Source organism: Brachyhypopomus gauderio, chromosome 2 (genome assembly GCF_052324685.1).
Source record: "Brachyhypopomus gauderio isolate BG-103 chromosome 2, BGAUD_0.2, whole genome shotgun sequence".
NCBI classification, from domain to species: domain Eukaryota; kingdom Metazoa; phylum Chordata; class Actinopteri; order Gymnotiformes; family Hypopomidae; genus Brachyhypopomus; species Brachyhypopomus gauderio.
The window spans coordinates 27690400-27707171 of record NC_135212.1 but is presented as its reverse complement, the minus strand read 5'-3'; the positions used below and the strand labels follow the sequence as shown (position 1 = coordinate 27707171).

At 43.9% G+C, this 16772-nt stretch overlaps 1 long non-coding RNA gene across 2 annotated transcripts; it reads right to left on the bottom strand.

Annotated features, from left to right (window-relative positions):
* Positions 1-1223: 1223 nt before the first annotated feature.
* LOC143497241 (uncharacterized) lies at positions 1224-11753 on the bottom strand. Of its 2 annotated transcripts, none has more exons than XR_013125760.1 (5): positions 8682-11753; positions 8387-8519; positions 5354-5429; positions 5191-5250; positions 1224-4961 (listed from the first exon to the last, which is right to left on the bottom strand). It is a non-coding gene; the product is annotated as an uncharacterized LOC143497241 (long non-coding RNA). The 2 variants fall into 2 exon arrangements; XR_013125759.1 differs by having other exon boundaries at positions 8402-8519.
* Positions 11754-16772: the final 5019 nt, after the last annotated feature.

The following is a 16772-nucleotide window of genomic DNA, read 5'->3' as shown; positions in this document are numbered from 1 at the left end:
GGGTTGGGGAGTAGGGTGGGGGAGTGTTGAGTGGGGGGGTTGGGGAGTAGGGTGGGGGAGTGTTGAGTGGGGGGGGGGGGGGGGAGGGAGTGGGGAGTGGGGGGGGGGGGAGTGGACCCCAATCTGTTGCCTCTGTTCCTGGGGACTCTTGTTCTCTTCCTGCTCTCTTCTTGTTCTCTTTCTGTATCTTTCAGCCTCTCACTCCCCCTTTCTCCTCTTCTAATGCCCAACAGTGGTGTGTCCATGGTAATGAATGAGTTTACATGGTCACACACAAGCTCACTGCCACATCTGGGAACATTGCTGTACTCACCAGAACATAGGACAGAGTGTTCATTTTTAAGAAGAAACTGATGAACACTGATGTGAGTGTAATCTCTTTCTCTCCCACCCTCTTGGCTGAATCTGACTGATTAACTATCTGGCTAAAACACTCACACACAAAATGACCATAAAGGGTATCTCTCCACCTTTTTACATTTTGGGTATTTATTCATGTATTATTCGTTTCTACGAGGGGCCACTAGATGGAGCTCATTGCTCAGATCCAAGCTGTGTTGGACATGTGCCAGATATTGTTGCTTATATATAGGTGTAAAAAATTGGTAAAACTGTATGCATAATCTTATAAATGCATTGTTAACATTACATATGGCATACACAGTGTGGAATAAACTGTTATAGCTGCTCATAAATAGTTATTATTACAGTGTGTCACAATTCAGGACCCTTTAAAAATAGGTTACTTAAGAATCTTATTTGGCAAAATATACCTTTTGTATATTGAATAATCAATTCAACACAGTGTATTATAAATTGGCATGTCCTTTATTTATGAATTTCCAGTTAGATGAGACAATATGAATTCACCGTGTCATTTAAAGCTCAAAAAAGGCATTTGCAGTGTACTCTAAGGTGCTATGTATTGATTATACAATGTAGAATTCAATCAGCTATTAAAATTTAAACAGCCACACTCTACTCAAGATATATGAAGACAAGGCATTATGCTTTATTAGGTGTCAATAAACGTGTACTAAAGACTCACACCACAGACATAACAGAGCATGAATTGTAGCTAGTGTACTATACTATTAATATGTATAATAATATGTATAATATTATGTGTATATATATATATATATATATATATATATATATATATATATATATATATATATATATATATATATATATATATATATAAACTGAATCTTGTCTTGTCAAAAAATGTGGTACCCACTATTTATTCCCACACCCATGTACAGTCTACACACGTGTACATTACTAAAGCAAAGTGCATACACAAGCAAAACGAGTGGCTGCCAAAGAACTAAGACTCCATTAAAACACAAATGAACATTGTTATGAAATTTGTCACTTTGTCAGATAAAGTACAGACAGGCGAGCAGGCACTGTGAGGTATGTGTAGAGAGATGTGATTCTCCCTATGGTGTGATGAGCAGTACTAACCTCATGTTGTGACTCTGATCCATTAGGCTAATCTCCTGCTCTAATTGGCTGGTTCTAGCACTCAGAGCAGGCTTATGCAACGTGGCCCAGCAGCACACTCTCGTTAATGTTTAAAGAGTCGTTTTAGTAACGAGTGCAATTTCATTCAGCTACAGACTACTTAACACAAGCCATTCACAGGAAAGCACCCTTTCTGACCTGCTCCAGTGTGTGTGTGTGTGTGTGTGTGGGTGTGTGAAGGTGCACGTTTACTTATTATGCTTTGTGCACGACTTGCTTGTCATTCAGAAGAATCGGCTAGAGAATCAACTAATTACAAGCTAATAAGCAATAATTACATATGCAACTCAAAGTCTGTTTTGTTTTTAATTGCTTGCTGAAAAACATGGAGAAGAGACATAACCAGTTTAATCTCTGAACCCCAAGACTCTGTTAACCCTGCACGGAAACATTCAACAACACAACCGCCGCACACTCCAAGCTATTACTTAACAGATGCATGCCGTCACAAATGTAGACAGTGTTGGTTCAGAAAACACAGGGTAATATCATGTGGTACATATGGAAGGAAGTTTGGCACACAGGCTCCTGAACATCTGAGCCAACACACCCCTATGCCCCCCTGAAATCTCAGCAACCAATTAGGCACTGTATGGCTGAACGCTCTGACCCACTTCACACCATCTGGCTCTGAGCTGGCATTCTGCGCCTACAGCACGCACACACAAAGGACATCTAAGAATTGAACTGTGAGAACCAAACCCTTTCTGTTACATACCAAATGGTTCTCTCTCTGCCCTTAGATCTGGACAGGAAATGGTATCTCCACTGAACTTGATTTTGACTTGTCTTTTCACTGAATTGCCTTACTTGCAAATGTTTTCATTATTTTAATGAGATTTGGTAATGCATTGTTTCTTTAGAGGTTGGAAAACAACAGAGAGTGGCTCCTGTGAAACCTTAATAGTAACATAAACTTAAAGCCTCATTTACCCAATGTAAATGTAACTAAAAAGCAATCAAAGAAGTTGAGCGATTGATGATTTATCTCATGAATGTGATATTTGGTGAGTTAAACTGGGTTTCCACTTGTAAATTGCACCTGGCAACGTTGCCACCCTGACAATTTTGTGAATGCATTACCTACATTTTACAGAAATAATCAAGAGAATCCAATAAAAACAATAACCCCCCTCAAAATACTACTACTACTAAAACAATATAGTAATTGCTGGATCTGAGCCTATCAAGAAGATAGGCCAGAGCTGTATATTAATTTCAGAGCTGCATTTTTATATCTTCAAGTACTTCAGTTTTGCCATGCTGCGCATTACTGCATTAATTGCTGGACGACTTATCTAGAGAGTTGTCTGTCTCTCATGTGGCTCAGGACAGAACCCTATATGAGAAATATGGGTCACACGTGAAGTTAATAATGCGGATGAATTAGAACTCGCAGTTAGCATTGACAGCAATCATCAACATACCCTTTTGTGTAATCTCAGATTTTCCTACATTAAACAGAGCTGTTACAACCACACTGCATGCAAAGAGCAAAGAAGGTAAAGCAGGCAAGTCCTTATAATGTCTATTCACCAGACGTGCAAAAGTAATTGTGGAGTTTATAGCACAAACTGAAGCGATTTTGTCACAGTGATGTGCACAGCAAACTTTTTTTGAAAGACTCCATTGTCCTTCAAACGAAGACTATGACACATGGAGAACAAATGTTGAACTGATACTGCACAGTCCCCTCATTTCAGGCTTATACTGATCCAGGAGACTCTTTGATTGTCTCTCAGAACATGCTGCAGCTGTAATTAAGCCACTGGGATTTACAGCTTTAACAAATGCTTATATAGAATTGCTTGATTCTGCTTTTGGAGTTGTTGAAGATGATGATGAACTCCTTCAGCAAGTTCTTAAACACATTCCAGAATGCAGATGAGAAGAAGCCTTTTTCTCATCTGCACAGGCTTCAAGTATCAATGGCAAAAACCAAACAGTTCTGTCATGGCGGCCGGGACCACACAAATCCACCATCCCTCCCAGAATTTCTTCTTATGCTATACTCATAAAAAGACGGATAATCTACCAAAACCATAAGCATCAGACTTGAGTTGTGCCCAGTGACAGGAGTAATTTCTTAGTCCACCTGAGGAAGGTCATACCATGCTGAACCTTCTGCAAACACAAAGATGCTTGAAGTGAAGTTGGCTTAGCCAGAAAGACAAACGTCTCACCAAGAGAAAAGTCACATTCACACAGTCACAGGCGGTGTCAGAAGACAAATGTGGCTATCCCAAAGTGGTTTGTAGGAGCAAAGTGCATTGCCAATGTCCTCATGTCTAGTAAGAGCTTTAACTGTCTCTTGGACACAGGTTCACAGTTACAACAACATACTGCGATCCTTCTACCAAATTTATTTAGCAGAACAGACAATTCAACTTCTGTCAGGTGGGCCATGATAAAATTCTCTACCTCTTCTTTTCCTAGAGGTTTTCTTGTGTCCAATTATGTCTTGACCACTCCTTCACATGTTTCCCATAAACTTCCAGTAATATACAAATTAGACACCATGATATCACAATACCCACCAACTGCTTAAGCTACATTATATTACAAGCATAGTTTCTTAAACTTGAACTGCATGAGTCTAGTGGCAGCAAAGGAGGCGGCCAGAATAGTAATCTCATTTTTGGTTTTGTTGACTTTGCCCATAAAGTGGCAGGAAATAATCTATAAGGCATTTAATAGCATACCTGATGTGTTTGCCTTGCATGACCTGGATTTTGTATATAGAGAAGCTGTGAAACATTACATTAAACTTCATGATGAAACCCCCTTCAATTACAGAGCCAGGCATATTCATCTGCAAGATCTTGAAGCTGTTCATCAAGCTAGGATAATTAACTAATACAGATGTCTCCCAAGAGTCAGAATCTCCCTACTTGTCACCCACTATAGTGGTGTGTAAAGAGTCATAGTGCCTACAGGAAGCCGAATCTACAGATGATTAAGGCTACATATACACTTCTCATCTTGGGGGGAAATACTTTTGCCACCCCTACTAGATTGAAGTGGTTTTCCATACTAGATCATGCTAGATCAGGCTACTACGATTGAGATAGAAGAATCAGATGAAGCTAAGAATGCATTGTCTTGGATTTCTGTGAACCTGGGGTGTCAATCGTATGCTTGAAGGATGTATTAGAATTAATGCATGATTAAGATTTATTGGATATTAAAGAAGATTTGTTAAAGATTTTTCAAAACACAAAGGGATTTAAATGACCTAATTTTTATATATCCATGAAGAAGCTTTCCACAGCCCCAGTCCTTGGTTTTGCTAACTCCAAGCTTATATACATCCTCTATATTGATGCAAGTACCACAGGGTTAAGAGCTCGTCTGTATCAGAACCATGGCAGTGAGAAGAGGAGAAGAGAGTAAGTTGTAAGTTGTGGCCATACTCTGAGTGAAGCATCCTGCACACAAAAAAGAATTTCCTGTGTTACAGTGGAAAATAGTTGATACGTTCAGTGACTGTCTATGAGATTACTTTCAGTATGTTAACTGATAGTAACCCACTAACACACGTTCTGACCTCAGCTAGTGTGAATGTTGCTAGCTTTTTTTTTTTTTTAAGATGGCTTTCTATACCCTCAACATTGTCATTGAACCTGCAGTGCAGAACAGACATGCAAGCTTAGATACCTGTTGAGGAAACTCATGGGGAGTTGATTGACAATCCTGGTTCTTCAGACAGTTCAATCACTATCACCAGAAAGAGGTTCTCATTCAGATTTCTTTAAAAAAGGTATTAAAAGCTATTTGTGAGAAGCATTTGGCCATGACAGTCTAGCACTTCTTGCCTTACATGCTTGTGCCATTCCTGATGAGCTTGCGGAGGAGTCTCATGTCTCATTGGTTGCCCTGTCCTCCCCCAAGTTCTCCTACAAAGAGATTAATTAAAAGCAGAGAGATGATCAGATTCTTAAATCAACTAGTGACAATTAAATCTACTATATTTGTAGGCAAGAAGAGAACCAGAATTTTATGTGGTTCTAACTCCAGAGATAAGGCCTATAATTCTACAGTTAGAGGGTGTAGTGTGCACCATACACCTAATCAGATCTATAGACAGACCCTGGATGGCCACTGATCCACCCTGGATGGCCACTGATGTTGACAAGAAAATACAGGTCTTCAAAGCTTCTCCCCTGCTTAACATTTTAACTTTCAGGCCACTTGAACTGGTTTGTATGGATTTATTTTAATTAAACCTTATACCAAAAACACAAAAGATATTCTTGTCATCACAAATGTTGGCACAGCTCCCACGTACATTTCACTCAGTTTGTGCTGTGCCAACCTCCAATAAGAAAGCATGCACTGTACCAGAAATGATTGTAGGATTTGTTTTGGAATACTCGCACTGTGACCACAGTCTTGATTTCAAATCGGGTCTATCAGGCTGAACATACTTCAAAATCACATAAAAATCAGTTGATCTTGGCTTTGGACTTCCTGTAAGAAGCTGTCAGAACTCGGCGCATTCACAGTATGCAGAAGCTCTAAACTCACACTTGGAGGAGAGCTACAGGCCAGCTCCTCAAGCATCTGGGAAATCTGCCCACAAGAACAAAATGAGATTCAACAGATCTGTTACAGTATTGTATACTCAGTGTAGGTGATAGGCTGTTAGTGAGCAATATTTGGACAAGAGAAAAAACACAAGCTGTCTGACAGATAGGAATCTACTGTTTGTCATCATTAAACATACTGGTGATATTTCAGCATATACTGTGAAGCCCATGAATGATGATGGTCCCCTCTGCACCTACAGAGATTTTCTCTTTCCCTGTTAGTTTCTTCCATCCACCGAGTTGGAACCTACAATCCCATCAATGAAAACAAGAATGTGACTTTTCTTGCCAAGACAATTGACAATACAAGTGACTTGGAGGACAATATGGAGGACCAAGAAGATTCAGTGCTTCAGTCTAGTTCAGTTAGTTCAGTTCAGTCTACCCTTCAGTTAGGATTACATGAAGGCGGTTCTGTCAAAGACATGCACAAGTACAGCAGAAAAGTGAATCTAAATCTAAGTGAATGTAAATGAACTTTAAACTATCCCAGTGCAGAATGTGCAAGATAGAAGGAGAAGGCACATGGGAACCTCTAACTGAGCATAAGTGCGCCAATGATGACAAGAGACTCAATTACCAATTAATGACCAGATAACGAAACACTCAACGACCGATTGAATCAAATAAAGCTACACAACATATACCTAAACAAAATTGATCATTTTTAAAACTATTATGTTTATCTATTTAACCAAGGACAAAAACCTAAAAGAACAAAAGCCAATATAAAATCAAAACTAATTAATATCGGACTAGGTCAAATTAAAAGAAAGAAAGTAGAATTCAATCACAGAGCAGAAATGTAGGCTTGAATTAAGAGCTATAAAAGAAAAGGTGAAAGCATCTGTGTTTGTGTCCATCTTATTAACTCAAATTTTTATCCCATTTTTTTGCTTTATTATTTTTACCCCATCTCTCAGTCAAAACAAAATGAAATAAAACAATGTTTCATTAGCTAACTGTGAGTGCAGGAGATGTGTCTATGTCTCACAGAAAATTATTTGAGGGAACTGTTTACTTTGCTATTTGGTGTAAAGGGAAAGACATACTGGGGTAATATATGTCCTCTACGCTCTTTTTTGGTCAATAATCAGCCAGAGAGATGAGGTATTAGCATAGACAGTGAAAGAGTGTGAAATGGCATTAGCTAAATCCCACAGCAATCTCTCCTGATGATAAAGGAGATCCTTTAAACCTTCACACACAGTATACACATGCACACACATATTGTCCTGCAGAGTTATGGGTGTTTTGTGCTGGTCTGATTTATTCATGCTTTTGTGTAATTGGACCTCCATGTCACAGAATGAATAACCAAATATTCTGCCTTAAGATCATTGCCACCATGTGAAATGTTATTTGCATATTGAGTTTTAATGGAGTTATTTTGAGACACAGTACCAGACGTTTACATTAGAATGATCACCGCTGTCAGGAATGACACCTGATGGCCATTCGGACTCAGCTGTTCCTCATCACAACACCCACATTCCTAGCATTCTTATAGACTTCCGTCTCACTTCCTAGTCGCGAATTACAGCCAATGATGTTGCATACTGAGCGTCAGAGGCGGTCTTTGCATAGAGGCATGGCTAGGCAATTGCCTTGGGCTCCTCGCACTGCAGCCCACTGTAGGGGCCCCCTGACTAGCTAATTTATTTCTCGCATATTAATGTTGATGGGCCCCCTAGCTAAATTCGCCTTGAGCCCCCAATTTGCTAAGTCCGCCACTACTGAGCATTATACTCTAGTGTTGATATTCCTGTGCACCGACCTCTGCTTTTTCCCTAGACCTCATCTCCTGCCTAGTCCTCGGACACCTTACGGACTCTGCCTACCCGTCACGACCTTGGATCGTATTGACCACTTCTGCGTAGCGTGTCCTTCCTATGTAACAAAATACTTCGCCTACAGCATGGACCTGCCAAAGCCCAAGCACATCTGGCACACCAGGAGGCTACCATCGCTGCGATGACCGAGAACATCAGGCAGCTCATCGAGACGGCTCGTAATCAGGAGGCCACCATCCGAGCTCTCTCTGAGGTCGTTCCCCAAGCCACCGCCACCACCCAGAGTGTAAATGCCGCAGTACCTACACCCATGGCAGCTGACGTGTTACCTTCGAGTATCCCGGTCAATGTTCCAGAGCGATACGACGGATCCCCGGAACATTGCCGTAACTTCCTAATGCAGTGTTCAATGTACATCACTTATCATTCTGCCCAGTTCCAGACTGAACGCCAAAAAACGACTTTTCTCACTGGAGAGGCGAGCACCTGGGGTACTGCCCTCTGGGATAGTGGAGATCCTTCCTTGGAGTCAGAGAGTCAGTTCCCTGCGCTGTTTAGGTCTGTCTTCGATCATCCCGCAGCAGAACGTGATGTCGGTACCCAACTATAGGAGATCAAACAAGGGAGATGTAGCGTTGCTGATTACGCTCGGGAGTTCTGCACATTAGCAGCAGGAAGTGGTTGGGGAGATTCTGCCCTTAAAACCGATTCACTTGCGGTCTTTATTCAAGCTGCGGTGAATGTGGATAAAGTGTTGACTACTCACCGTCCTACTTTTGAAAGGTCTCCCTGTGTGCAGTCATCCCGTTCCCTGGGTGAGATGTCACGTAATTTCCCAGAACCCATGCAGTTGGGTTGATCTCTGCTTACCCCCGTTGCATCCGAGATGGTCTCTGCCTCTACTGTGGTGAGGAGGGTCACTTCCGTGACAGATGTCCTGCACTGCCACCCCGTTCCAGAGGAGGATCTCCCTCGTGAGACAAAGTAAGCACACCTTTACTTTCTGTGAGAAGCAAGTCCCAGCTTAACCTACCAGTACAACTCACCTGGGGTGGCATCACACGTAATTACTCTGCGTTAGTGGAATCTGGTGCTGGAGGCGACTTCCTGGATACTGAATTGGCTAAATCGCTACTTTCCCACATAATCAGTGTATCCCCCTCTCAGAATAAATTCAGTAAACGGCCAACTAATTGGTGATGGAGTAGTGAACATACGTACCAAACCTCTGATTATCCAAGTAGGTTTATTTCACTCCGAAATGAGGCAGTTCTACCTGGTGTCCTCTCCCCGAGATCCTATTATACTCGGTTTCCCTTGGCTGACAAAACATGATCCAATACTCTCATGGAAAAATAGACTTAATAGAATGGCGATCACACTGAATTGTATGCACTTACCCCTACATTCCACTCCTATCGAAAGTCCTGACACACCCCTTTCCGAGGCTGTTCCTAGACAGTATCTGGAATATACAGAGGTGTTTAACAAGGACCGTGCCAGTCTGCTCCCTCCACGCAGATCCTGTGATTGCGCCATCGACTTTCTCCCCGGGGCACCCTCTCTTGTCCAGAGGACGCTGCCATGGAATCATAAGTCAGCGAGGCCCTTCAGAAAGGATTAATCCGCCTGTCAACATCTCCTGTTGCAGCCGGGTTTTTCTTCGTGGAGAAGAAAGGAGGAGGCTTGTGTCCGTGCATCGATTACCAAGCACTGAATGCCGTCACCTCCAAGTTCGGAGCGTTTGATGGGAACTACGATTTTCACTAAACTAGACCTGAGAAGTGCGTATAATTTGATTCATATTCGTGATGGTGACGAGTGGAAAACAGCCTTTGTGACTGCCCAAGGCCATTATGAATACCTGGTGATGCTGTATGGATTGTCGAATAGTCCATCAGAGTTTCAAGCTTTCATGGATGAGATCTTCCGTGATATGATTGATCAGTTTGTTTACATAGACAATATTCTGATATATTCCCCTTTCATTACTGAACACGTCCGTCACGTCGCTTCTGTCTTACAGCGCTTACGAGAGAATAATCTGTACGTTAAAACTGAGAAATGCGAACTCCACGTCTCCACTGTTTCCTTCCTCGGATGCACCCTCTCCCCGGGCCATATCAATGCAATTGACACTATTTTTTCCACAAGGAATCATGGTGCGGGAGAACCCACATGTCCGGACAGAACGTTCTCATCTGGATATGTATTTGACTCATGAGGGACATGGCATAGTTTGTGTCTTGCGCCTCTCTCCCTGGAAGATGTTGAGGATGTGTTCTTATTTGGATCTTTGATTGCGGTGGCTCTGCTGATTGGATTAGGCATTGCCCTGGTGTATCAGAAAATTGATAAGTGGTGTCAGTTATCGAACGCCCACGCCAAGGGCCCAACATGATTGATGCGGTGGGTAGAGCTGTTGGAACACAGACTGTGACTGTTGGTAAAAGCTTGGAGGCGATCATAGATGGAATCAATGCTCTACGTGTGAAGTTAGATCAGTTGGGAGACGGCTGACTTAAGAGGAGTTTGTGTGCTCAAACGCTCAATGATGAGCTCTTGCTAAATTCTTCATTCTGCTTATCTGCATTGGTGCCCAAACAAAATTCTCCCAGAAGGTTGTCGTTTTGGATACCTGCTCCTACCCCCACACAGAGACTCTCAGAGATGGCTCTCGCCTTCCACCGCGAACTTTGACACAAAAACTCTGTGCCAGGCTTCTGGCTCCCCTTCCCTATCTGGATGAATCACGCCTCTCACTGCTTACTGTCTGTGTTATCAATGCTTGTATGTGCTATGGGGATTTTTTGTGTGCACACAGACTGCTGTCCTGTTTGAGAGAATAATCTGTGGTCATATGTTTTTGTCTCCTAGTGTTTATCTCTCTATGTTTCTCCCCCACCCTGCGGAGCTGGCGGTGCACTAGTTGCAGCAGCTGCTCTGGGCTCCCGGTGCTTTAACACTGGGCCCCAGGGAGCAACATTTCATACCTTGTACTTGTGCAATGTATGACAATAACATTCTGATTTTCTGATTCTGATATTAGCATGGATACTGATAAGGTGGATGCCGTGACGAGCTGGCCAGTGCCTCGCTCTATTAAGGACCTACAACGGTTCTTGGGGTTTGCAAATTTTTGTTGTCGGTTCATTAGAGGCTTTGAATCTGTGGCGGCCCCCCTCACCGACCTCCTGAAAGGTGGGAAGAAGCGCCACTTCTCGTGGACCCTTAACGCTTTTAATGCGTTAAAGACAGTGTTCACCAGTGCCCCCATATTACACCTCCCAGATCCCAAGCTACCTTTCATAGTGGAAGTTGACACGTCTGAAGTAGGCATGGCTGCAGTTTTATCACAAAGGCAGGGAAATCCACAGAAATTGTTTCCCTGTGCCTATTTCTCGAGAGAACTAAAACCAGCAGAGATTAATTATGACGTGGGTGATCGTGAACTCCCGGCCATGAAGCTCGCGCTGGAACGATGGCGTCACTGGCTGGAACAGTCTTTCATAGTGTACACCGACCACAAAAACCTGGAGTACATTAAATCCGCTAGGGTAGGTATCACCAAATGGCGGACCGCGGTCCCAAGAATACCAAGGCGGATGCTCTATCTCGGATTCACGAGAAAACACCGGGTGATGGAGTACCTGAACGTATTCTTAAACGTGTGTTCAGGCGTGTGTTAATGTTGTCCGTGTCTTTATATGTACGTCCGTGGGTGTGGCTGGGTGTGTTTGTGTTCACTTGTCTCGTCAGACTAATGCAGGGCTATTCAACTGGCGGCCCGTGGGCCAGATCCGGCCCGAAGATGAACTTGATCCGGCCCGCGGCCCGTCTACCCACGGAAAAAAATTAAAGCCTGGTTTTTTCAATTTATCGTTCTCTTGTATTACGTTAACAAAATTTCTGGCCCACAGGTCAGAGCTCTCTGCCAAATCTGGCCCGCTGAAAAATATAGTTGAATAGCCCTGGACTAATGTGTTTAACGTGGTGCTTGTTAGGCTACGTGTATATAGTGTGTGTGTTTGTATCGTTTGGTGCTCGTCTTTAACGTGACATTCGTTGTGTGTGTGTTAAACTGTGTCAGCACGCCGTGAGCGTGTACTGTTTAGTGTGTGCTACTGGTGTTTTGATACGCCGTGAGCGTTTACTGTTCAGTGTGATTGACAGCTGTTTCAAGACGCCGTGAGTGTGTCCAGCGTCAAGCATAATAAACGTAGCCTTCCACTATGTCTTTCGCATCTATGGGCTACCAGAAGACATTGTTTCAAATCGGGGAGTGCAATTTACTTTGCTCGTCTGGACCCAGTTCTGCAAACTGCTCCGAGTGGCAGTCAGCCTAACTTCAGGATAACATCCCCAGTCGAACGATGAGGTAGAGCGGTACAATCAAGAATTGGGTCGGTTCCTACGTCAATACTGCATGTCTCAGAGGGACTGGCATAAATATCTCCTCTGGGTAGAATATGCACGGAACTCTATAATCCACTCCACAACTAAACTCACTCCCTTTCAGTGTGTGTATGGCTATCAACCCCCGTTCTTCCTGTGGGACGAAACTCCCTCTAATGTCCCTGACCTGGACGACTGGCTGAAAAATAGTGCCCGTATCTGGTAGCTCGCTCACATGCAATTAAGGCGTGCTCTCCATACCCATCGTATGAACACGGATCGCCGTCGTCTCCCAGCTCTGAGCGTGTATGGCTCTCTACCAAAAACCTCAACCTGCGCTTACCCTGCTGCAAACTCAGCCCTCGATATATTGGGCCGTTCAAAGTCCTTAAGACAGTAAACATTATTACTTATAAACTTCTACTGCCCCCACAGTATCGCATCAATCCTACGTTTCATGTCTCTCTCCTTAAGCCTGTCCATTTCAGCCCCATGTCAATCTCCTCCATGCTGGACCATCCCCCAGAACCTCTGGACATGGATGGTCGACCGCCGTACATCATCCGGGAGTTGTTGGAATCCCGACGTTGACGCGGTGGTCTCCAATACCTCGTCGATTGGGAGGGCTTTGGTCCGGAGGAAAGAGCCTGGGCGCCCGCGCGGGATATACTCTGTCCCTCGCTTATTACGGACTTTCACGCTGCCCATCCGCATTTCCCTGCCCCCCGGGGCAGTGGCCGTCCGCTTTCACGTTGTGGAGCGTCAAGAGATGCTCCGTTGAGGGGGGGTAATGTCAGGAATGACACCTGATAACCATTCGGACTCAGCTGTTCCTCATCACCAAGCCCACATTCCTAGCATTCTTATACACTTCTGTCTCACTTCCTAGTCGCGAAGTATTGCTAACGATGTTGCATAATTTCCCCCAGGGGATTAATAAAGTATTTCTGATTCTGATTCTGATTCATACCGAGCATTATACCCTAGTGTTGATATTCCTGTGCACCGACCTCTGCTTGTTCCCTAGACCTTATCTTCTGCCTAGCCCTCGGACACCTTACGGACTCTGCCTACCCGCCACGACCTTGGACTGGATTGACCACTTCTGCGTAGCGACAAGAGCTATCCTGCATACCACAATTGCTTTCTCGTACGCTACTACTGTACCGATCTTTCAAAATAAAAGCCTTGAGCTTTTGCACAAGGATCCCTCTCTGTGTCCTTCCTATGTGTGGCCTCTGGCTACCTTGTTCAATAACTACTTAGTAGCCAACTCCAAACATTACTCAACAAGGCACACAGAAACATTATGAGGCTGATATATTAATACATTTATTAAGTGCTAAACTCAGATCAGGACATCCAAGAGATAAAATGCCCTTTCATCAAATAATTATTTACGGTCATACAATCTGGTCCTGGAATGATAAGAACCGTAGCCAAAAACAGTAGCGAAAATAAGCTCAACCTAGTTTTTAACCCACCATACCAAATAATGCTCACACCACAATAAAGTTTTAAATAAACGATTAAATAAAGAAATAAACACCAAAACGTAAATGTACTTCACATCAAAGGAACTTCATCAAATAATACAACTCAAATATGACACTGCAAACCTAAATATGGATAGGAAAAACAGAATTTAATTAGGCTGACTATTCACCATCTGGTCCAAGTTCATAATTCTACACTCCACTCCCTATATAAAAGACTCCGGATGAACTTAGGGGGGAAATTTCAAGGGCTGCCCTGGGTCAAAAGCCTCTCATGAATATAATAAAAACTACTTTATTCCCAATATAATTTAATGTAATGCAGAGATAAAAGTATGGGAAAAACAGTGGCTATGGTTACTGGCTGTACCAGACAAACCTAAAAATAGAAATTACGAATTCACATACCCTGTTTCTGTACAGGTGAAGTATACCTCTTGACCACACTTCCTAGTGCTCGCAAATATTCCCGGCTGCTCTCTAAAACTTATGAATACAATTGAATACCTGCATGTTCTAGCCACAAATTGCACCATAAATGAGGCCTATACTTGCCACACATCTGCACCGCCACGTTGCGGGTACCTGGAGTCCCAAATCCTCCTGCGTAAATATGTGCTTCTCACACACACACCCCCCGTGCTAGCTGATTTAACGGCATCCCCGTTGTCTTCTCCAGTCGTTTAAAACAGAGCCTTCACAATTTACACACACTGTTCCGTCCGACGCTCACGTTAGCTGCCACGAGAACAAACGCAATCTTATCCTAACTGCGCGAGACTATAAATAATGTGAAGCTGGAAGCGATCAGAACAAATATCACAATAAAAGCCCCACTTGCCGGTACAACCGGCTAGTAACAAACGCTAAAGCTGCCACGCTTAATTGGCCATTTTCAACATAAAAGCCTCACTAGTTACAACATCTCTACCAGTCACATACACCCCCACTTTAAAATGTCACCGTCCCGGTGACAACATCCAGAATTACCATGGTCTAAAAAACTGCTGGATGGTACTAAGGGTGGGTTGAGCTGCAGCCCCTACAACAGGGATGGGCAACATCCATGATAAAGAGGGCCAAAATTTTTTTAGCACTATTATTGGAGGGCCACATGACCACCCACTTCAAATAATTGGATATGAAAGATGGATATTTATTGCACGAACATATGAATGAATGAATGAATGTTCGATTTATATAGCGCCTTTCCAGATTCCCAAGGCGCTTTACAATTTACCACAGGTACAAGTCACAGACAATCAATCACACACAGGCGAGAAGCGGCAGCCAATTGCGCACAGCGTACTCTCTACCGGAAGCCACAGCCCCCTGGGGGACTGAATGTGGTGCAGGAAGGGGAGAGAGGACAGACCCTAGTGGCAAAGCACCATCCACCACTGGGCATACAAGCACACACACGCACGTACACAGACACAGACACTACTTTTTATTGAACATAGAGACACAGACACACACTCAGGGAGAATTTTTTGTTGACTGCCAATTTACCTAACCTCCATGTTTTTGGACTGTGGGAGGAAACCGGAGATCCCGGAGGAAACCCACGCAAACACAGGGAGAACATGGAAACTCCACTCAGATAGGGACTTGAACCCACGACCCCAGTGCTGAGAGGCAAACGTGCTAACCACCAAGCCACCGTGTTGCCCAAGATTTAATAAGGGGAATTCCATAGGTGAAGTCATTTGTACAGGCACGGGTCAAAACGGGAGAGCCGTCCAAGTGGTCAACAGGACAGGCAGGAGTCGTAACAGGAGAGCCATTCACAACGGAGAAACACAACGGAGATGGAAAATACCAGAACAGCAGTGACAGATAATCCACAAAACCGAACAAACCACAAATAACCGACAATGGGTGAAACACAGAGATACAAGCACACAGGACTAAACTAGACACAACTGAACATAATGACGACACGTGCGTGGCAGACAGAGGGAAACCAGTGAAATAGACACACAGGGCGAGATAACCGGGCAAGGAACAACACCGACACGAGAGAGGGGGGCGTAGCCCTACGTGACAAGAACAAAAAAGTCCTGCTCTATCGTTTTTTTTTCTTTTAATTATTAAATTATTATTGATCTATTTGTGGGCCGCACTGAGTGAGGACACGGGCCGCCAGTTGCCCATCCCTGCCCTACAACATCATGTTGGACGGCTATTGATCGTGGAAGGGTGTACAAGTTTGAATGCTGGCCGGCCGTTTTACGAGCTGAATGGCGTAAGGACACTGGTGTCACTGGCGGGGACAACTCGCCCTCTTGCGGGACCGGGTCTTATACTGGCTCTGGGTCCCGGTCTAGCTCCTGAACAGCCTCGTGCCTCACCATCCACTGACCAGGGAAGGAATCCTCTTCACTACTGGTTTCTGAACCATGCTCCTCCACTAATTCAACCCCGCTGGGGTGTTCCCTCTGTGAACCCAGTGGAGATGTAGTTTGTCCCGGGACCCCTTGTAGTTCAGACCAGTGCAAGTTTCTAGTAGGGCCCGAGCCCTCTACTGCGCGAATCATGTAAAATCTGCCACCTTCATCCAGACACTTCACCACTTGATATGGTGAAAGGGCATACGATTGAACTCGAAAAGGCCAAATGGTGTACAAAACGCAGTTTTTTGTTTGTCCTTCTCAGCCATAAGGACTTGATTGTATCCACTAGTCAAGTCCAGGGTGGAGAACAATTGAGGACCAGCCAAAGCATCCAAAGATTCGTCAACCCTTGGTAATGGGTAAGCGTCCTTTCTCGTCTTTGCATTCAACTGCCGGTAGTCAACACATAACCGTATGGTGCCATCCTTTTTTTGGACCACAACAATTAGAGAGGAATAGGGACTACAGCTCACCCGTACCACTTCCCTCTCTAAAAGCTCTTGAATGTGGGCCTTAACTTGTTCATACTGGGAAGGTGGAAGCCTGCGATAGCGCTGACGAACTTGGGCA